Source organism: Triticum aestivum, chromosome 5A (genome assembly GCF_018294505.1).
Source record: "Triticum aestivum cultivar Chinese Spring chromosome 5A, IWGSC CS RefSeq v2.1, whole genome shotgun sequence".
Taxonomy (NCBI): domain Eukaryota; kingdom Viridiplantae; phylum Streptophyta; class Magnoliopsida; order Poales; family Poaceae; genus Triticum; species Triticum aestivum.
Window position 1 is genome coordinate 22,594,589 of NC_057806.1, and position 23,537 is coordinate 22,618,125.

A 23,537-nucleotide genomic window follows, 5' to 3' on the forward strand; every position below is an offset into this window, starting at 1 on the left:
TTCTCCACAGAAAAGCTAGTTTTCAGTTTCTCTGCTTCAGACCCACTCAACTGGAATTTGGATTCAACCTTCTTTGTCTCAGTCTCCTGAGCCGCCAGCCGAGTCTTGGCCTCAGACAATTGAGCTTCCAGTTCAGTGGTCGCAGCCTGCATACAGTAAAAGTTCGTTAAGTTTCATGGCAGGTTATAAAAACAAGTCCCAAGTGCTTTGCAAGCAACAACGCTTGGCACTTGGGGGCTAATGTCTATCAGTGAAATTTTTCAAAGGAACTGGTTCTTTCCAAAAAGTCCCAAGTGTTTTGCAGGCAATAACACTTGGCGCTTGGGGGCTAATGCATATTGCTTGTTTTTCTTGTTACGGATGAGCCGGGTGTGCTATTGACAGACCCAGCCGACTCATGAGGGATATGAAGTTAAGTTTTGGTCTCTTACATAATGACTAATAGGACCGGCTCATTCATACTATTAAACCGACCCTTGGGGACTACAGATGCAAAATTATGCTATCATCAGAATCGAGTTTAAAGTTGTTTAACCGGACTTGGAGGAAGTCTAGAACAGAATCTTATAAACATCTCAAGTCTACAGATCATTCAAGTTTATTATAATCAGAAGACTTGGAGCTGGCAGAGTATATCTATATCTATACCTACTAATAAAGCAAGGTGCGTTTCTCCAAATTTTTCATCCGTTCACCATCGAAATTTATTTTTCTATCCGAGGTGGTACTATTTTTTGTGTGGACGTCTATTTTTTTAGCAATCCAGAATTCTATAGTTGGCCCGCACACGCTGTGGCCCGGCAAAGCCAGCCCACTTATTTGCCTGCCCATGTAGCCGAGAAAAGCCTTTCACTCACCCAGTGCGATAGATAGTCTGCGATCGCACAGGGCACCCAAGACTGGGCCGACCCGTTTTGTTTTCCGTCTTTTTTTTGCATTTTTACTTTATTTCGTAATTCAAAATTTTGAAAAAAGTTCAGAACTTGAATTTTTGTCAAATTTCAGATTTCTTTTTTGAGTTACAATAGTCTTCCCATTTTTAAAAGTGTTTGGAACGTTAATTTGTTTTCTTGTTCCGATTTTTATCAAATTCATAAATATTCATAAAAATGTTAGGGATTTAAAAACATTATTTAAAAACATATTTGATTATTGAAATATATAATTGTTTTAATAAAATGTTCACAGATTCAAAATAATGTCTGCGTAAGTCTAATTATTTAAGTAATATATTTTTCAAATTTATTTTTCTATCCGAGTTGCTACTAAATTTTTGTGCGTACGTCTATTTTTTAGCAATCCATTATTTTATACTCGGCACGCACAAGCTCTGGCCCAGCAAAGCCAGCCCATATAACCGCAAAAAGCCTTTTTCTCACCCCGTGCGGCAGATAGTCGGTGATCGCACAGGGCACCCAAGACTGGGCAGCCCCGTTTTGTTTTTCCGTCCAAATTTATTTCTATTTATACTTCATTTCAGAATTTAAAATTTTCAAAAGAGTCCAAAACTTGAATTTTTGAAAAATTTCCTTGTTTTTTAGTTAGAATATTGTGTTCCCCTTTTAAAAAATGTTTGTAACATTAATATATTTTCTCGTTCTGATTTTTCTCCGAACTCATAATTATTCAAAAAATATGTATTTGAAAAAAAATCTATTTTTGAAATATATTATTGTTTTAGTAAAATGTTGACAGATTCAAAATAATGTCTGCGTACGTCTATTTATATTTAGTAATATATTTTTGAAATTTATTTTTCTATCCGAGGTGGATAAAATTTTTATGCGATGTCTATTTTTTTTAGCAATTCAGAATTTTATACTTAGCCCGTACACGCTGTGGCCCAGCAAAGCCAGCCCCATTATTTGCCTGCCCATGTAGCCGCGAAAATCCATTTTCTCCCTATGTGCGCTAGATAATGGGCCATCGCGCAGGCCGCTAAAGTCTGGGTAGGCCTGTTTTAGTTTACCGTCCAAATTTATTTGTATTTTTACTTTATTTCACAATTCAAAATTTTCAAAAAAGTTCAGAACTTGAATTTTTGTTAAATTTCCGATTTTTTAGTTACAATATTGTCTTCCCCTTTTTAAAACTGTTTGGAACACTAATTTAGTTTCTCATTTCGAGGTTTTTTCAAATTTATAAATATTCAAAATAAATGGGCTTTAAAAACCATGTATTTTAAAAAATATTAGATTTTTGAAATATATTATTGTTTTAGCAAAATGTTCACTGGTTCAAAATAATGTTTGCATTTGAAAACATAATTCATAATTTTGTTTGAACATTCAAAACATTTTCTGTTTTCAAAAGTCGGTCACAAATAATAAAATGTTTGGGTTTTGATGAAAGTTTCATGTCTTCAGAAAATTATGTATTTTTTTTTTCAAATTTTGGTCATGTTTTTTGCAACATGTACGGAATATTATAAACATTGTTTGTAATTTAAAAAAACATGTTTTCAAGAATATTCGGGTATTCATATTTTAAAAAAGTTAAAAAATATTTTATATCCGACGTTGCGCTTCGATTTTTGAAATATATTATTGTTTTAGTAAAATGTTCGCGGATTCAGAATAATGTCTGCGTTTGAAAACATATTTGATAAATTTGTTTTGAATGTTCAAAACATGTTCCGTTTCCAAAAGTTGGTCACAAATATTTTAACAGGTTTTGATAAAAGGTTCATGTCTGCGGAAAATGATGTTGTTTCAAATTTTGGTCTTGTTTTTTGCGAAATGTACGGAGTATTATAAACATTGTTCGTAATTTAAAAAAAAAACATGTTTCCAAGAATATTCGGTAATTCATATTTTTAGAAAAGTTCAAAAAATGTTTTAAATCCGATGTTGCACTGTCTTCTTAATTATTCGCGCCGGCCATTCCTTAGCAGTAAGCGTTTGTTGTCGTGGCTAGCACCACACGGTCGGGTAAGGTCATGTGTTCAATTGTTCAACACGTGATTTTTTGGATTATTACTCGTGCCTTGCAAACACAGCTTATTTCGGTGGGAGCCAGTGGGCTGGCCCAGACACAAACTGTTATGCGTCCCACACGCTATTTGATGTAGCAAGCATCATATAGTAGCTCCAACGCAGCTGCCCTAAGAAAAGAAAAACATATATGGATAGATTTTGTTCCATCCATTCCGTACGTAGTTCCCCATTTTTTTGGATATCCCCCTGGTGGGCTAAACTGGACCTACCACGTATTTCTTTTTCTGTCGGACGGACGAGCAGCAAAAACCAAAGGGTGCAAGGGGATTGGACTATGAAAAAAATGGTACCAGTTAGGTGGTCGCCGCCACGCTGACCAGCCCCACCACTATCAAGATCTGGCGCGCCAAAGATGACCCGTGAGAAGACCGCAGCTCCTCGCTCTGTCGCCCACCACTGTGGAGACCGTTTTTGATGAACACATCAATTATCTCTCCTGCTTCTTCTTGCAAAGAAAGTATCCCCCGTTGCAACGCACGGGCATATGTGCTAGTAACTTATATAAGCCCGAGAGCGTACCTCATACTTTTGGTGCATCTGTTTGACCATCTCAATTTCTAAATCAGGGCTGGAGTGCACTTGAATGAGATAACCAGATGGCACTTCACTATTACTCAACTGAGCATAGTGGGAGACATCGAACCTCACTTTCCGTCTTTCCATGACTTCCTGTTTGGCAGAGTTTCTCGCTAGTACAGTTGGATTCCCTGGTTCAACGAATCTGGTGCTAGTGATTAAAACATCATCGTCGTGAGTCTCTGGCAGGTTAGCTGAGCTTGACGGTTCAACAGTTGATGGATCAAGAATGGTTTCGTCAACAGGCGGCTCAAGTAAATCCGGTCGAGCATTGATAGCAGGATCATCCGGTGCTTCAGAGTGTTCCGGTACAAGGGTTGGCTGATCCGGTTCAGCAGTTTTTGGATCTTTGGTCGGTCTTGTCACCTTTTCTTTTTTGGGCTTTGCTTGACCGCTAAAGAGAATTTTGGGCAAGTCAGTATAATGATAAAGATATAAAGGTACAGAAGAAAGATAAATATCTTTACCCGGGGGCGGTCTTGAAAGCCGACAATTGAGTTTGTGATGAGTCGCCAGAGGAAGAATGGGAAATCTCCTGCAAGGATGGAATCAAAATTTAGTGATTAATAAAAGTAGCTCGTTGATAAATACAAGGGTTAAGGTTAAAAAGAACCTCATTTTGGCGTTTCCGAGGAGTATTCGGTAAGCCAGAGGATAAATCGTCATCTTCACCGGTTCGGGTCTGGCAGCGGCTCTCATGTTGCTGTCGTTTCAAAAGAAAATGAGGATCCAAATAAGCCAAGGGGTGTGAAAACCTTACTTTCCGGGTTACCCGCCGAAGTTTCTGCTTTGGTAAAGGTTCTGAGTCGGAGGAAATAATAGTTACCTCTTCTTCGACTGCCTAGCTGGCCCCCGTGTCATCCTGGCAATAATCAGTGTCAATAAGGTTGTTAAAAAATAGGCCAAGAGAGTCAAGGGCTACCTCCGACTCAGAGGTATCTTCCAGCTTAAGTAATTCAGAGGTAGTGGGTTTCTTCTTAGACTTCTTGACGGTCTTTTTGGCGGCTCTCGTAGCAACCTTAGCCTTTTTGGCAGCCTCATGGTCATATTTTGCCTTCCAGAAGTCAGATTTAGCCTGTGGAAGGATAACATGTTAAAGTTCATGCAATAATTAACTGCTGAGGAAAAAGAAGTCAAAAGATTTGCCTCTGGCGCCGGGTTAAGCTTGCAGAAAGGGTTCAAACCCACTAGGTTGCAGTCTTCATATTTGCTATTGACGAGTGTGGTTGCCATCTCAACGATGGCCTCTTCAGTCAAACGCAGAGAGCTATGACGTAAAGGATCAGCAGTTCCTCCGGTGTATGAACACATCAAGCCGGGTCGGCGGCTTAAAGGTATGATCCGCCATGCGGCCCAGCAGCGGATTAAGTCGACTCCGGTTAAACCATTTCCTAGCAAGGCTTGAACTCTTCTGATTGTGGGGACAAGTTTCTTGCGTTCGGCAGGGGTGAGTTTATCAAGAAGTTGGTACTTTGTGTCGAGACGATCAGCACGATAACCCGGCATCGGATTTTCATCAGACGGTGAGATGTCTTTACAGTAGAACCATGTTTGATTCCAGTCCTTAGGATGGCTTGGCAGGACTACTTGAGGGAAGATGGCATCTCGTCTGCGTTGAATTGAAATCCCGCCAAGTTCCAAGCTGGGACCATTGGTGTATTCGTTCTAGCGGTTCAGGTAGAAGTATTCTCTGAAAAGCTCGACACTAGGTTCTTCTTGAAGGTATGCTTCGCAAAAATACTGGAAGTAATAGATGTTCGATACAGAATTGGGTCCAATATCTTGCGGATGGAGCTTGAAAAAGTGCAGGACATCCCTAAAGAATTTTGAGCCGGGCGGTGAGAAGCCCCAGTTCATATGATCAGTAAAGACAATGATTTCACCATCTTTTGGTTGAGGTCTTTCTTCAGCCGGGTCAGGAGCATGATAATGCATGGCACTTTTTTCTGGTAAATATCCAACAGTGACAAAATCCTTCAAAGTGCTCTCGGTGACTGTGGAAGGAACCCAGTTGCAAGTTGTCATCGTCTTCGGCGGCATGGTGAAAGGACAATCTAAAAGGAAATAATTTGCCAGCTCAAGTTAGTTGGTGGGATTGCAAGTTAACAATTACAGTGCATGTTTATAATGGTGGCTTAAGTGATGGCTAATGGTATATGAAGTAAAGATAAGCCGGCAGAGTAAGCCGCCATGACTAAAATATTCAAGAGTTACCGAAAGCAAAATTTGCTAAGTATTGGGATAAATAGGTTCCGCAGTTTGAGATTACAAATTTGGATCTACCGCTGTTCAGAAAAAGGAAATAAATTTGTAATTTACAGAGGTGAAAGTGGAAAAGCAGAGGTGCCCTAGAGGAGATCTATCACGGTGGGGATATATTCTAGTATTAAAACAGGTGCTAAAACTACTACCGCGCAAGATTCATATGGTCTTTGGATCTAACCCATAGATCTAAACGAAGAGAAAGAAGGACGGTGACGAACGCTGATGAACACCTATAAAACCTAACAACAGATCTACGATGAAAGAAGGAAGGCTACCGCAGTTTTCTGGTCTACTCAGGGTGATGCAACGGCCGGAGTTGAGGTTGAGGACAGAGGTCAACGGCGGCGAGGTCTGTGCGGGACGATGCGTTGCAAGGAGGAAGAAAGGAGAAGTAGAAGAATGGAAGATGACTCTATGGTCCTATTTATAAGGAGACAGGAAAACAGGCAGGCGCGAAAGACGAGGAGGCCAAATAATGGTTATCCAGCTAATTGGACGCCTCGATTTTTGCAAAGACATGAAGATAAAGATCCGTTAAAGATGACGTCATGGCGGGATTCCGAAATTCTTGGGGATGAGGTCATGCCGGGTCACAAGGTTTTCGCAGCAGATGTGGAAGAATCTTTCTAAGTCTTGAAGATTGACATGAACAAGTTCAAATCAACCTGGGGCCTAATGTTGGGGATATAACTATTAGGTCTGACCTGCCCAGGAGGGGCCGGGTCATCCCTATAACGATCCATCTCAATGAAGCCCAAGAGCATGTGGCGGTTCATAGATAGGCTTGGTAGAGGGCCCAGACCCGAAGGCAGCTTAAGGCCCATGATTATAAACCGCCATGTATGTAAACTTGTATTGTAAGGTATATGAGAAAGGTCACCGAGCCAGATACGTTGTATAAACCAGCCGGGACTCTAAGGGCCGCAGGGCGTCAACCCGTGTATATAAGGGGACGACCTAGTGGCGGCTTAGGAAAGAAAACAAGAGATCGAGGTCAAGCGTATTCGCTCCCTGCTCATCGAAACCCTAGCAATACCAACTACAAACTGTACTAGGCTTTTACCTTCATCGTAAGGGGCCAAACCAGTATAAACTCCCCGTGTCCTTTGTCCTGATTAACCCCTTTAATCTAACCTCATCGTGATGGCTCCACGACTAAGTCCTCACACTAGGGCATTTGCCGTGACAATTCCGTGACATAGGGGATCCTCCTCCACCCAAGGGTGATCCCGTGTTTGAGCTTAAACCATTACCTGATACTCTTAAATATGCTTATCTTGATGAGAAAGAGATATATCATGTTATTATTAGTGCTAACCTTTCAGAGCATGAAGAAAAGAAATTATTGAAAACTCTGAAGAAGCACCGTGCAGCTATTGGATATACTCTTGATGATCTTAAGGGCATTAATCCCACTATATGCCAGCACAAAATAAAACTGGAAAAGGATGCTAAACCGGTTGTTGATCACCAACGATGGTTAAATCCTAAGATGAAAGAAGTGGTAAGAAAAGAAATACTAAAGCTTCTGGAGGCAGGTATAATTTATCCCGTTGCTGATAGTCAGTGGGTAAGTCTTGTCCATTGTGTCCCTAAGAAGGGAGGTATTACTGTTGTTCCTAATGATAAACATGAATTGATCCCACAAAGAATTGTTACAGGTTATAGGATGGTAATTGATTTCTGAAATTAAATAAAGCTACTAAAAAGGATCACTACCTATTACCTTTTACTGATCAAATGCTAGAAAGATTATCCAAACATACACATTTTTGCTTTCTAGATGGTTATTCTGGTTTCTCTCAAATACCTGTGTCAAAAGAGGATCAAGAAAAGATAACTTTTACTTGCCCTTTCGGTACCTTTGCTTATAGACGTATGCCTTTTGGTTTATGCAATGCACCTGCTACCTTTCAAAGATATATGACTACTATATTCTCTGACTTCTATGAAAAGATTTTTGAGGTATTCATAGATGATTTTTCTGTATATGGAACTTCTTTTGATGATTTCTTCAGCAACCTTGATCAAGTTTTGCAGAGATGTGAAGAAACTAATCTTGTCTTGAATTGGGAGAAGTGCCACTTTATGGTTAATGAAGGAATTGTCTTGGGGCAAAAAAAATTCTGAAAGAGGTATTGAAGTTGATAAAGCTAAAGTTGATGCTATTGAAAAGATGTCGTGTCCTAAGGACATTAAAGGTATAAGAAGTTTTCTTGGTCATGCCGGTTTTTATAGGAGGTTCATTAAGGACTTCTCTAAAATTTCTAGGCCTCTGACTAATCTCTTACAAAAAGATGTTCCATTTGTCTTTGATGATGATTGTATAGAAGCATTTGAAATACTTAAGAAAGCTTTGATTTCTGCACCTATTGTTCAGCCTCCTGATTGGAATTTACCATTTGAAATTATGTGTGATGCCAGTGATTATGCTGTAGGGGCTGTTCTAGGGCAAAGAGTTGATAAGAAATTAAATGTTATCCAATATGCTAGTAAAACTCTAGACATTGCTTAAAGAAATTATGCTACTACTGAAAAGGAGTTTTTAGTAGTTGTATTTGCTTGTGATAAGTTCAGACCTTATATTGTTGATTCCAAAGTAACTGTTCACACTGATCATGCTGCTATTAAATATCTTATGGAAAAGAAAGATGCTAAACCTAGACTTATTAGATGGGTTCTCTTGCTACAAGAATTTGATTTGCATATTATTGATAGAAATGGGAGCTGAGAACCCCGTTGCAGACAACTTGTCTAGGTTAGAGAATGTTCTTGATGACCCACTACCTATTGATGATAGCTTTCCTGATGAACAATTAGCTGTCATAAATGCTTCTCGTACTGCTCCATGGTATGCTGATTAGGCTAGTTATATTGTTGCTAAATTTATACCACCTAGTTTCACATATCAGCAAAAGAAAAAGTTCTTCTATGATTTAAGACATTACTTTTGGGATGACCCACACCTTTATAAAGAAGGATTAGATGGCGTTATTAGATGTTGTGTACCTGAGCATGAATAGGAACAGATCCTACACAAGTGTCACTCCGAGGCTTATGGAGGACACCATGCTGGAGATAGAACTGCACATAAGGTACTGCAATCCGGTTTTTATTGGCCTACTCTCTTCAAAGATGCCCGTAAGTTTGTCTTGTCTTGTGATGAATGTCAAAGAATTGGTAACATTAGTAGACGTCAAGAAATGCCTATGAATTATTCACTTGTTATTGAACCATTTGATGTTTGGGGTTTCGATTATATGGGACCATTTCCTTCCTCTAATGGGTATACTCATATTTTCATTGTTGTTGATTACGTTACTAAGTGGGTAGAAGCTATTCCAACTAGTAGTGCTGATCATAACACCTCTATTAAGATGCTTAAAGAAGTTATTTTTCTAAGGTTTGGAGTCCCTAGATATTTAATGACTGATGGTGGTTCACATTTTATTCATGGTGCTTTTCGTAAAATGCTTGCTAAGTATGATGTTAATCATAGAATTGCATCTCCATATCATCCATAGTCTAGTGGTCAAGTAGAATTGAGTAATAGAGAGCTTAAATTAATTTTGCAAAAGACTGTTAATAGATCTAGAAAAAGAATTGGTCCAAGAAACTTGATGATGCATTATGGGCCTATAGAACTGCATATAAAAATCATATGGGTATGTTTCCGTATAAAATGGTTTATTGTAAAGCATGTCACTTACCTCTTGAACTAGAACATAAGGCATATTGGGCCATTAAAGAGCTCAATTATGATTTCAAACATGCCGGTGAGAAGAGGCTTTTTGACATTAGCCCACTTGATGAATGGAGAACCCAGGCATATGAGAATGCCAAACTGTTTAAAGAAAAGGTTAAAAGATGGCATGACAAAAGGATACAAAAACGTGAGGTTAATGTAGGAGACTATGTATTGTTATACAACTTCGTTTAAGATTTTTTGCAGGCAAACTTCTCTCTAAATGGGAAGGTCCTTACATTATCGAGGAGGTTTATCATTCCGGTGCCATAAAAATCAACAACTTCGAAGGCACAAATCCGAAGGTGGTAAACGGTCCAAGAATCAAACATTATATCTCAAGTAATCACATAAATGTTGAAACTAATGTTATTGAAACTGTAATCCCGAAGGAATACATAAGGGACACTTTCCAGAACGTTTCATACTCCGAAAAGGAATAGGTATGTGGTACGGTAAGTAAACCGACTCCAAAACAGTTCTAATAGCAATTTTTCTCCATTTTGGAATATTTAAGAAAATAGGAAAATAAGAAGCAGTCTGGGAAGGACACGAGGCGTCCACGAGGGTGGAGGGCGCGCCCCCTGCCTCGTGGGCACCTCGTGTGCTCTCCCGACTCTGTTTTCTTGCACGATACTTATTTTGGTCGGTAAAAATTCATTATATAATCTCCCAAAGGTTTTGACCACCGTACCACGCAAATATCCTCTGTTTTTGTTTCGAGCTATTTTCTGCCAGGGTTGTCAAGGCCAGGCGTCATGTCGTCTCCCTCCTCCAACAATGAGGGCAATGATGCTTGGCTCATGAAGATAGAGCTGAAGAGAGAAGAACCCGGGGAGATCAACAAGGATGATGGGATCAAGAAGGCCATGGGAGATCAAGTTCCGGCAGTAGAAGACGAAGACATCCTTCAACCTCATCACAATCTCCTTAACCCAATGGAGATTGAAGCTTTCAAGATGATTGAGTTAGCTCGCATTCAAAACAAGTATCTCACAAGTGAAAATATTTTGGTGAAGGAGCATATCCTCACACTCAAGGGCATTATCCGCAAATTGGAGGATCTTCTATGCTCGATGTGCGACTATCCATCATCACCATCATCTTCTTCACCAACCAAGAAGAACTGAGCCTCGGGTATGGGCACTCCCCTTGGCAACTGCCAAGCTTGGGGGAGTGCCCCGGTATCGTATCACCATCACTTTTATCTCTACCGTTTCTCTTAGTTGGATCCTATTGGTAATATCTTGATCTAGTAGAATAAAGTTTTGGTATGATCTAGTTTTGAGTTTTTCTTTATGATCCTTCTATGTAATCGAGTCTGTGAGCTATATATAACAAAGATTAGTGTTGAGTCAAGGGCTTGGTTATCTTGCTATGATCTTGAGGGAATAAAAAAGAAAGAATAAAAGAAATAAAGAGATCATATGGATCTTATGGAGGGTAATGACTTCACATATAAAGAGTATGATGAATAAAAGTTGTTGAGAGTTGACAAACATAGTTTTGGCCATCATTGCAATTAATAGGAAGTAATAAAGAAAAAGAGGTTTTCACATATAAATATACTATCTTGGACATCTTTTATGATTGTGAGCACTCATTAAAATATGACATGCTAAAGAATTGACATTAGACAAGGAAGAAAACGTAATGGGTTATGTTTTCTTACATCTGAAATAAATTATATTGTCATGGATCATCCAACATGTTGAGCTTGCCTTTCCCCCTCATGCTAGCCAAATTCTTTGCACCAAGTAGAGATACTACTTGTGCTTCCAAACATCCTTAAACCTAGTTTTGCCATGAGAGTCCACTATATCTACCTATTGATTGAGTAAGATCCTTCAAGTAAGTTGTCATCGTTGCAAGCAATAAAAATTGCTCTCTAAATACATATGACTTATTAGTGTGGAGAAAATAAGCTTTATACGATCTTGTGATGTGAAAGAAATAAAAGTGACGGACTACATAATAAAGGTCCATATCACAAGTGGTAATATAAAGTGACGTTCTTTCGCATTAAGATTTTGTGCATCCAACCATAAAAGCACATGACAACCTCTGCTTCCCTCTGCGAAGGGCCCATCTTTTATTCTTGTATATACTTCATGCAAGAGTCATGGTGATCTTCACCTTTCCTTTTTACATTTTATCCTTTGGCAAGCACAATGTGTTGGAAAGATCCTGATATATATAGCTAATTGGATGTGAGTTTCATGAACTATTATTGTTGACATTACCCTTGAGGTAAAAGGTTGGGAGGCAAAACTATAAGCCCCTATCTTTCTTTGTGTCCGATTAAAACTTCATACCCATAAATATTGCGCGAGTGTTAGCAATTGTGAAAAACTAAATGATAGTTGAGTATGTGGACTTGCTGAAAAGCCCTTAGATTGACCCTTTTTGATGTTATGATAAATTGCAATTGCTTCAATGACTGAGATTATAGTTTGTTATTTTTCAATGAAGTTTATGATTCATACTAGAAATTGTGATTGAATTATTACTTTAGCATAAGAGATCATGATGCCCTCATGTCCGTATTTTATTTTTATCGACACCTCTATCTCTAAACATGTGGACATATTTTTCGATTTCGGCTTTCGCTCGAGGACAAGCGAGGTCTAAGCTTGGGGGAGTTGATATGTCCATTTTGCATCATGCTTTGATATCGATATTTATTGCATCATGAGCTGTTATTACACATTATGTCATAATACTTATGCCTATTCTCTCTTATTTTACAAGGTTTACATGAAGAGGGAGAATGCCGACAGCTGGAATTCTGGGTTGGAAAGGAAGCAAATATTAGAGACCTATTCTACACATCTCCAAAAGTCCCGAAACTTCACGGGAGCACGTTTCAGAATGTATATATAAAATATTGGGCGAAAGAAGTACCAGAGGGGGGCCACCCACCGTCCACGAGGGTGGGGGCACTCCCTACCCCCCTAGGCGCGCCCCCTGCCTCGTGGGCCCCCTGGCAGCCCTCTGATGCCCATCTTTGGCTATATGGAGTCTTTCGTTGAGAAAAAAATCATAAGCAAGCTTTCGGGAAGAAACTCTGCCGCCACGAGGCGGAACCTTGGCGGAACCAATCTAGGGCTCCGGTGGAGCTGTTCTGTCGGGGAAACTTCCCACCGGGAGGGGGAAATCATCACCATCGTCATCACCAATGATCCTCTCATCGGGAGGGGGTCAATCTCCATCAACATCTGCACCAGCACCATCTCATCTTAAACCCTAGTTCATCTCTTGTATCCAATCTTTGTCCCAAAGCCTCAGATTGGTACCTGTGGGTTGCTAGTAGTGTTGATTACTCCTTGTAGTTGATGCTAGTTGGTTTACTTGGTGGAAGATCATATGTTCAGATCCATTGTGCATATTAATACCCCTCTGATTACGAACATGAATATGATTTGTGAGTAGTTACGTTTGTTCCTGAGGACATGGGAGAAGTCTTGCTATAAGTAGTCATGTGAATTTGGTATTCGTTTGATATTTTGATGAGATGTATGTTGTCTTTCCTCTAGTGGTGTTATGTGAACGTAGACTACATGACACTTGACCATTGTTTGGGCCTAGAGGAAGACATTGGGAAGTAATAAGTAGATGATGGGTTGCTAGAGTGATAGAAGCTTAAACCCTAGTTTATGAGTTGCTTCGTAAGGGGCTGATTTGGATCCATATGTTTCATGCTATGGCTAGGTTTACCTTAATACTTCTGTTGTAGTTGCGGATGCTTGCAATAGGGGTTAATCATAAGTGGGACGCTTGTCCAAGGAAGGACAATACCCAAGCAACGGTCCACCCACATATCAAATTATCAAAGTATCGAACGCGAATCATACGAACATGATGGAAACTAGCTTGATGATAATTCCCATGTGTCCTCGGGAGCGCTTTCCTTTATATAAGAGTTTGTCCAGTCTTGTCCTTTGTTACAAAAAGGATTGGGCCATCTTGCTGCACCTTATTTACTTTTATTACTTATTACCCGTTGATGTCTACTACACAACCTTCTTCTTGTAGACGTTGTTGGGCCTCCAAGTGCAGAGGTTTGTAGGACAGTAGCAAATTTCCCTCAAGTGGATGACCTAAGGTTTATCAATCCGTAGGAGGCGTAGCATGAAGATGGTCTCTCTCAAGCAACCCTGCAACCAAATAACAAAGAGTCTCTTGTGTCCCCAACACACCCAATACAATGGTAAATTGTATAGGTGCATTAGTTCGGCGAAGAGATGGTGATACAAGTGGTATATGGATAGTAGATAAAGGTTTTTGTAATCTGAAAATATAAAAACAGCAAGGTAACTAATGATAAAAGTGAGCACAAACGATATTGCAATGATAGGAAACAAGGCCTAGGGTTCATACTTTCACTAGTGCAAGTCCTCTCAACAATAATAACATAATTGGATCACATAACTATCCCTCAACATGCAACAAAGAGTCACTCCAAAGTCACTAATAGCGGAGAACAAACGAAGAGATTATGGTAGGTTACGAAACCACCTCAAAGTTATTCTTTCCAATCAATCTGTTAGGATATTCCTATAAGTGTCATAAACAGCCCTAGAGTTCGTACTAGAATAACACCTTAAGAAACAAATCAACCAAAACCCTAATGTCACCTAGATACTCCAATGTCACCTCAAGTATCCGTGGGTATGATTATACGATATGCATCACACAATCTCAGATTCATCTATTCAACCAACACATAGAACCTCAAAGAGTGCCCCAAAGTTCTACCGGAGAATAACGACGAAAACGTGTGCCAACCCCTATGCATAGGTTCATGGGCGGAACCCGCAAGTTGATCACCAAAACATACATCAAGTGAATCACGTGGTATCCCATTGTCACCACAGATACGCACGGCAAGACATACATCAAGTGTTCTCAAATCTTTAAAGACTCACTCCGATAAGATTACTTCAAAGGGGAAACTCAATCCATTACAAGAGAGTAGAGGGGGAGAAGAAGCATAAGATCCAACTATAATAGCAAAGCTCGCGATACATCAAGATCGTGCCAAATCAAGAACGTGCGCGAGAGAGAGAGATCAAACACATAGCTACTGGTACATACTCTCAGCCCCGAGGAGAACTACTCCCTCCTCGTCTTGGAGAGCACCAGGATGATGAAGATGGCCACTGGAGAGGGATTCCCCCCTCCGGCAGGGTGCCGGAACGGGTCTAGATTGGCTTTCGGTGGCTACGGAGGCTTCTGGCGGCGGAACTCCCGATCTATTGTGCTCTCCGATCGTTTTAGGGTATATGGAGATATATAGGCGGAAGAAGTACGTCAGGGGAGCCACGAGGGGCCCACGAGGGTGGAGGGCGCGCCCAGGGGGTGGGCACGCCCCCTGCCTCGTGGCTTCCTCGTTGCTTCCCTTATGTGGACTCCAAGTCTCCCGGGTTGCTTTCCTTCCAAAAATAAGTTCCGTGAAGTTTCAGGTCAATTGGACTTCGTTTGATTTTCCTTTTCTGCGATACTCTAAAACAAGGTAAAAACAGCAATTGGCACTGGGCTCTGGGTTAATAGGTTAGTCCCAAAAATCATATAAAATAGCATATAAATGCATATAAAACATCCAAGGTTGATAATATAATAGCATGGAACAATAACAAATTATAGATACGTTGGAGACGTATCACCATCCCCATGCTTAATTCCTGCTCATCCTTGAGTAGGTAAATGATAAAAACAGAATTTTTGATGTGGAATGCTACCTAACATATTCATCATGTATTTCTCTTTATTGTAGCAAGAATATTCAGATCCATAAGATTCAAGACAAAAGTTTAATATTGACATGAAAATAATAATACTTCAAGCATAGTAACTAAGCAATCATGTCTTCTCAAAATAACATGGACAAAGAAAGTTCATCCCTACAAAATCATATAGTTTAGTCATGCTCCATTTTCGTCACACAAGAATGCTCTCATCATGCACAACCCCGATGACAAGCCAAGCAATTGTTTAATACTTTAGTAATCTCAAACCTATAAACTTTCACGCAATATATGAGCGCGAGCCATGGACATAGCACTATGGGTGGAATAGAATATAATGAGGGGGTTATGTGGAGAAGACAAAAAGGAGAAAGTCTCACATCGACGCGGATAATCAATGGGCTAGGGAGATGCCCATCAATTGATGTCAATGCAAGGAGTAGGGATTGCCATGCAACAGATGCACTATAGCTATAAATGTATGAAAGCTCAACAAAAGAAACTAAGTGGGTGTGCATCCAACTTGCTTGCTCATGAAGACCTAGGGCATTTGAGGAAGCCCATTGTTGTAATATACAAGCCAAGTTCTATAATGAAAATTTCCCACTATTATATGAAAGTGACAAAACAAGAGACTCTCTATCATGAAGATCATGGTGCTACTTTGAAGCACAAGTGTGGAAAAAGGATAGTAGCATTGTCCCTTTTATTTATTATTATTTTTTATTTGGCCTTTCCTTTTCTTTTTCTTTTCTTATTTGGCCTTTCTCTCCCTTTTTTTATTTGGCCTTTCTTTTTTTTCGCCCCCTTTTTTTGGGACAATGCTCTATTAATGATGATCATCACACTTCTATTTATTTACAACTCAATGATTACAACTCGATACTAGAACAAAGTATGACTCTATATGAATGCCTCCGGTGGTGTACCAGGATGTGAAATGACTCAAGGGTGACATGTATGAAAAATTATGAATGGTGGATTTGCCACAAATACGATGTCGACTACATGATCATGCAAAGCAATATGACAATGATGATGCGTGTCATAATAAACGGAATGGTGGAAAGTTGCATGGCAATATATCTCGGAATGGCTATGGAAATGCCATAATAGGTAGGTATGGTGGCTGTTTTGAGGAAGATATAAGGAGGTTTATGTGTGACAGAGCGTATCATATCACGGGGTTTGGATGCACCGGCAAAGTTTGCACCAACTCTCAGTGTGAGAAAGGGCAATGCACGATACCGGAGAGGCTAGCAATGATGGAAGGGTGAGAGTGCGTATAATCCATGGACTCAACATTAGTCATAAAGAACTCACATACTTATTGCAAAAATCTACAAGTCATCAAAAACCTCGGCACTACGCGCATGCTCCTAGGGGGATCGATTGGTAGGAAAAGACCATCGCTCGTCCCCGACCGCCACTCATAAGGAAGACAATCAAATAACACCTCATGTTTCAAATTTGTTACACAATGTTTACCATACGTGCATGCTACGGGACTTGCAAACTTCAACACAAGTATTTCTCAAATTCACAACTACTCAACTAGCACGACTTTGGTATCACTACGTCCATATCTCAAAACAATCATCAAGCATCAAACTTCTCTTAGTATTCAAAACACTCATAAGAAAGTTTTTACTAATCCTGAATACCTAGCATATTAGGATTATTTAAGAAAATTACCATGCTATTTAAGACTCTCAAAATAATCTAAGTGAAGCATGAGAGATCAATAGTTTCTGTAAAACAAATCCACCACCCTACTGTAAAAGAATATAAGTGAAGCACTAGAGCAAATGACAAACTACTCCGAAAGATATAAGTGAAGATCAATGAATAGTCGAATAATTATGCAACTATGTGAAGAATCTCTAACATTAATAATTTCAGATCTTGGTATTTTATTCAAACAGCAAGCAAAACAAAATAAAATAAGATGACGCTCCAAGAAAAACACATATCATGTGGTGAATAAAAATATAGCTCCAAGTAAAGTTATCGATGAACGAAGACTAAAGAGGGGATGCCTTCCGGGGAATCCCCAAGCTTAGGCTTTTGGTTTTCCTTGAATATTACCTTGTGGTGCCTTGGGCATCCCCAAGATTAGGCTTTTGCCACTCCTTATTCCATAGTCCATCGAATCTTTACCCAAAACTTGAAAACTTCACAACACAAAACTTAACAGAAAACTCATAAGCTCCGTTAGCGAAAGAAAACAAAACACCACTTCAAGGTACTGTAATGAACTAATTATTTGTTTATATTGGTGTTAAACCTACTGTATTAAAACTTATCTATGGTTTATAAACTATTTTACTAGCCATAGATTCATTAAAATAAGCAAACAACACACGAAAAACAGAACCTGTCAAAAAACAGAACAGTCTGTAGTAATCTGTAACTAACGCAAACTTCTGGAACTCATAAAATTCTCAAATAAATTGCTGGAAGTGAGGAATTTATCTATTAATCATCTGCAAAAATAATTAACTAAATAGCGCTCTCCAAATAAAAATGGCAGCAATTCTCGTGAGCGCTAAAGTTTCTGTTTTTTACAGCATGATCAACAAGACTTTCCCCAAGTCTTCCCAAAGGTTCTACTTGGCACAAACACTAATTAAAAGCATAAAACCACATCTAAACAGAGGCTAGATGAATTATTTATTACTAAACAGGAGCAAAAATCAAGGAACAAAAGTAAAGTTGGGTTGCCTCCCAACAAGCGCTATCATTTAACGCCCCTAGCTAGGCATTATGATTTCAACGATGCTCACATAAAAGATAAGAATTGTAACATAAAGAGAGCATCTTGAAGAATAGGACTAGCACATTTAAGTATAACCCTATTCCTATTCATATGGGTTATGTGAGCAAACAACTTATGGGAACAATAATCAACTTGCATAGGAAGGTAAAACAAGCATAACTTCAAAATTTTAAGCACATAGAGAGGAAACTTGATTTTATTGCAATTCCTACAAGAATATATTCCTCCCTCATAATAATTTTCAGTAGCATGATTAATGAATTCAACAATATAACCAGCACCTAAAGCATTCTTTTCATGATCTACAAGCATAGAAATTTTATTACTCTCCACATAAGCAAAATTCTTCTCATGAATAATAGTGGGAGCAAACTCAACAAAATAATTATCATGTGAGGCATAATCCAATTGAAAACTAAAATCATGATGAAAAGTTTCATGGTTATCATTATTCTTTGTAGCATACATTTCATCACAATAATCATCATAGATAGCAACTTTGTTCTCATAATCAATTGGAGCCTCTTCCGAAATAGTGGATTCATCACAAAATAAAGTCATGACCACTCCAATTCCACTTTAATCAATATAATCATCATAAATAGGAGGCATGCTTTCATCATAATAAATTTGCTCATCAAAACATGGGGAAAAATATCATCTTCATCAAACATAGCTTCCCCAAGCTTGTGGCTTTGCATATCATTAGCATCATGGATATTCAAGGAATTCGTACTAACAACATTGCAATCATGCTCATCATTCAAATATATAGTGCCAAACATTCTAATGCATTCTTCTTCTAGCGCTTGAGCAAAATTATCGGAATCCTTATTCTCACGATATATATTAAAAAGATAAAGCGTATGAGGCAAACTTAATTCCATTTTTTAATTTTCTTTTATAAACTAAACTAGTGATAAAACAAGAAACTAAAAGATTAGATTGCAAGATCTAAAGATATACCTTCAAGCACTCACCTCCCCGGCAACGGCGCCAGAAAAGAGCTTGATGTCTACTACACAACCTTCTTCTTGTAGACGTTGTTGGGCCTCCAAGTGCAAAGGTTTGTAGGACAGTAGCAAATTTCCCTCAAGTGGATGACCTAAGGTTTATCAATCCGTAGGAGTCGTAGGATGAAGATGGTCTCTCTCAATCAACCCTGCAACCAAATAACAATGAGTCTCTTGTGTCCCCAACACACCCAATACAATTGTAAATTGTATAGGTGCACTAGTTCGGCGAAGAGATGGTGATACAAGTGGTATATGGATAGTAGATAAAGGTTTTTGTAATCTGAAATTATAAAAACAGCAAGGTAACTAATGATAAAAGTGAGCACAAACGATATTGCAATGATAGGAAACAAGGCCTAGGGTTCATGCTTTCACTAGTGCAAGTCCTCTCAACAATAATAACATAATTGGATCACATAACTATCCCTCAACATGCAACAAAGAGTCACTCCAAAGTCACTAATAGCGGAGAACAAACGAAGAGATTATGGTAGGGTATGAAACCACCTCAAAGTTATTCTTTCCAATCAATCCGTTGGGCTATTCCTATAAGTGTCCCAAACAGCCCTAGAGTTCATACTAGAATAACACCTTAAGACACAAATCAACCAAAACCCTAATGTCACCTAGATACTCCAATGTCACCTCAAGTATCCGTGGGTATGGTTATACGATAATGCATCACACAATCTTAGATTCATCTATTCAACCAACACATAGAACCTCAAAGAGTTCCCCAAAGTTCTACCGGAGAATCACGACGAAAATGTGTGCCAACCCCTATGCATAGGTTCATGGGCGGAACCCGCAAGTTGATCACCAAAACATACATCAAGTGAATCACGTGGTATCCCATTGTCACCACAGATACGCATGGCAAGACATACATCAAGTGTTCTCAAATCTTTAAAGACTCAATCCGATAAGATTACTTCAAAGGGGAAACTCAATCCATTACAAGAGAGTAGAGGGGGAGAAGAAACATAAGATCCAACTATAATAGCAAAGCTCGCGATACATCAAGATCGTGCCAAATCAAGAACACGAGAGAGAGAGAGAGAGAGAGAGAGAGAGATCAAACACATAGCTACTGGTACATACCCTCAGCCCTGAGGGAGAACTACTCCCTCCTCGTCATGGAGAGCACCGGGATGATGAAGATGGCCACCGAAGAGGGATTCCCCCCTCTGACATGGTGCCGGAACAAGTCTAGATTGGCCTTCGGTGGCTAAGGAGGCTTTTGGCGGCGGAACTCCCGATCTATTGTGCTCTCCGATTGTTTTAGGGTATATGGAGATATATAGGCGGAAGAAGTACGTCAGGGGAGCCACGAGGGGCCCATGAGGGTGGAGGGCGCGCCCCCTGCCTCGTGGCTTCCTTGTTGCTTCCCTTATGTGGACTCCAAGTCTCCCGGGTTGCTTTCCTTCCTAAAATAAGTTCCGTCAAGTTTCAGGTCAATTGGACTTGATTTTCCTTTTCTGCGATACTCTAAAACAAGGTAAAAACAGAAACTGGCATTGGGCTCTGGGTTAATAGGTTAGTCCCAAAAATCATATAAAATAGCATATAAATGCATATAAAATATCCAAGGTTGATAATATAATAGCATGGAACAATCAAAAATTATAGATACGTTGGAGACGTATCACCCGTTAGCAATTACCTTATCACAAAACTATCTGCTACCGATAATTTCAGTGCTTGCAGAAAATGCCTTGCTGAAAACCGCTTATCATTTCCTTCTGCTCCTCATTGGGTTCGACTCTCTTACTTATCGAAAATGCTACGATAGATCCCCTACACTTGTGGGTCATCACCCTGCGCTCCATATCCAGACATGGTTGGATCATTTGCTGGGGACGGAAAGGGTTGAAGCTTGGGCGCTGGAGCTTGAGAGCAGATGGGCTGAGGAGGAAGAAGGCGTGGGGTAAAAAGGTGGATCCTTGTCTCCTTATAAAGGCAGTGAATATCAAGCGTCCCCCCACGAGCCTTAAAACTCGCCTACTCCCCAGGAGTCATGCGAGTGGAACAGTTGGATTACCCAAGTCCGTATTGATGAGAATCCCGCAATAAGGGGACACAATCTCTGCTTTGACAAGACGTGTCAATGAATACCGCGTCTTGAAACGCGAAACGGGAGGATGGAAAACAGTTCGAAATAATAATAAGGCCGGGACACAATACCTCACCAAAAAATATGTCAGAAGACATACCCTATTTTTGTTTAAAGTGTTTTGCCCTCATGGCCCAGGGTTGTAACTATTCTACAGAGCCGGATATAGTTCTTTTGATCAACTACTTTTGAGTATTCGGAGGAGAAACTTGCCTTGCAATGCCAAAGAGAATCTGCGCGCCAGACACATCGTCATTGAAGCCTGGTTCAGGGGCTACTGAGGGAGTCCTGGATTAGGGGGTCCCCGGGCATCCGGGCTGTGTGACATGGGCCGGACTGGTGGGCCATGAAGATACAAGATAGAAGGCTTCCCCCCGTGTCTGGGTGTGACTCTCCTTGGCGTGGAAGGCAAGCTTGGTGTTCGGATATGAATATTCCTTTCTATGTAAACCGACTCTGTATAAACCCTAGCCCCCTCCGATATCTATATAAACCGGAGGGTTTAGTCCGTAGAAGCAGTCATAATCATATAGGCTAGAAATCTAGGGTTTAGCCATTATGATCTCGTGGTAGATCGACTCTTGTAACCCCTATACTCATCAAAGTCAATCAAGCAGGACGTAGGGTTTTACCTCCATCAAGAGGGCCCGAACCTGGGTAAACATTGTGTCCCCGGCCTCCTGTTACCTTCGACCTTAGACGCACAGTTCTGGACCCCCTACCTGAGATCTGCCGGTTTTGACACCGACAGTCGCCCGGTAGCCATGGCCCGACGGAAGGTAACAACATACGCCATACTCCCGCCGGAGCGGTGCTTTAATCTGGAAATATTAGTGGTCCTGCATGCATCTTTTTGTGCTAGCACTCCTATATAAGGGTTGATCAGTTGCTTCCCACGGACGTGCGCGCGTGGTGGAAGAGGAAGGAGAAGGGAAGCGGGCTGTGGAGTAACGTTTTTACCACAATTTCTTAGGAAAATGAGTACAATAATTGAGTAGTTTTGCAAACTACCAGTACTACACCTGACACGGTTCAAAACCAATACCACCACCACGCCCACGTATGACCGCCCTGGCCGACCAAACCCCCCTCCCTTGCCTGCGCATGCTTCCCGCATGAAACGGTCAACGTCGCCCTGGAGTGTCAGTGTCTCATTAATGCCCGACCAGAGCAGAGGTGACCTCTCACTGGTGCCAACTTTGATGTAGCGCGATGGCCGTGAGAGCGCCGCTTCTCGGTGCACGCGACTGCTCCACGTCGAGGCTGGCCATAGTTTGGATGAGTCTCCATCGTGGGGAGCCACACTAACTGCGATGATATGGACTCCCGTTGCCCACAGTTATGGATCGTTCCATCTATGAAGAACACGTGGGACTGGAACTACGAGACGGACATGTACCCAGGAGTGGACATACGAACCTGAGTAATGTAGCGCAGTAAGTGAAGTAGGAAGGCACAAATAGTATGAACATGCGTGGTATATAGGCATTTGTCTCTTACTACCACTAAATGTTGTATGTGCAATGCATGGTGATGTTATGGAGTACATGCCTAAGTACTCTACTACTACTATATTAATTGGAGGCACATATTAGGTTTTATATTTGTTTACGTGTATGCCCCGAGACCTTCCAACTAGACGTGTCTTTCTTTCCGGGTCGCACTTTGTATCGTTCATACCACTAGTACTACTATGTGTGGTCTCTGACCCAGAAGTGGAAGAAGTGGAGACGCTCTACCACACGGATCATGTCCCACTCCTTTCGCTGAAGTGTGGGACATCCAACATGTGCAGTGTTTGGCACTCCTTCGTTCGTAAGAGTTGAAATTGTAGCATTCATCAGAAATAAAAAATAAATATAAATCAGTAGTGATACTATACCACGCGGTTTCCTTGCTCCTCGATATCGGAACAAATACTTCCGTTCGCCGACATGTGGGACATCGACCATCCTGCTCCACTTGCCATGCAGGTAGAACTCCAAGGGAGAGTCACCCCGGTCGTCGTGCCACAGTAATAATGACTAATGAGCTGTCAAATCACAGGCCCAACCTTTCCCACTGTGAAGTTGCTCGGACGAAGGAACCATCATGACTTCATTGAATTCCGCTTCCTCAAGAAAACTATTGTACTAGCAGTACTACTAGCTTCAGTAGTTACTCCAGCAGAGGCCTCCTTTGGTTGATAGGATAGGAATTTTATAGGAATATGAAAATCATAGGAAGTGAGATGACATGCATCTCAATTCCTATAGAGAAAGAGATGCCATTTGATGCATAGGATAGGATTTTTTTCCATT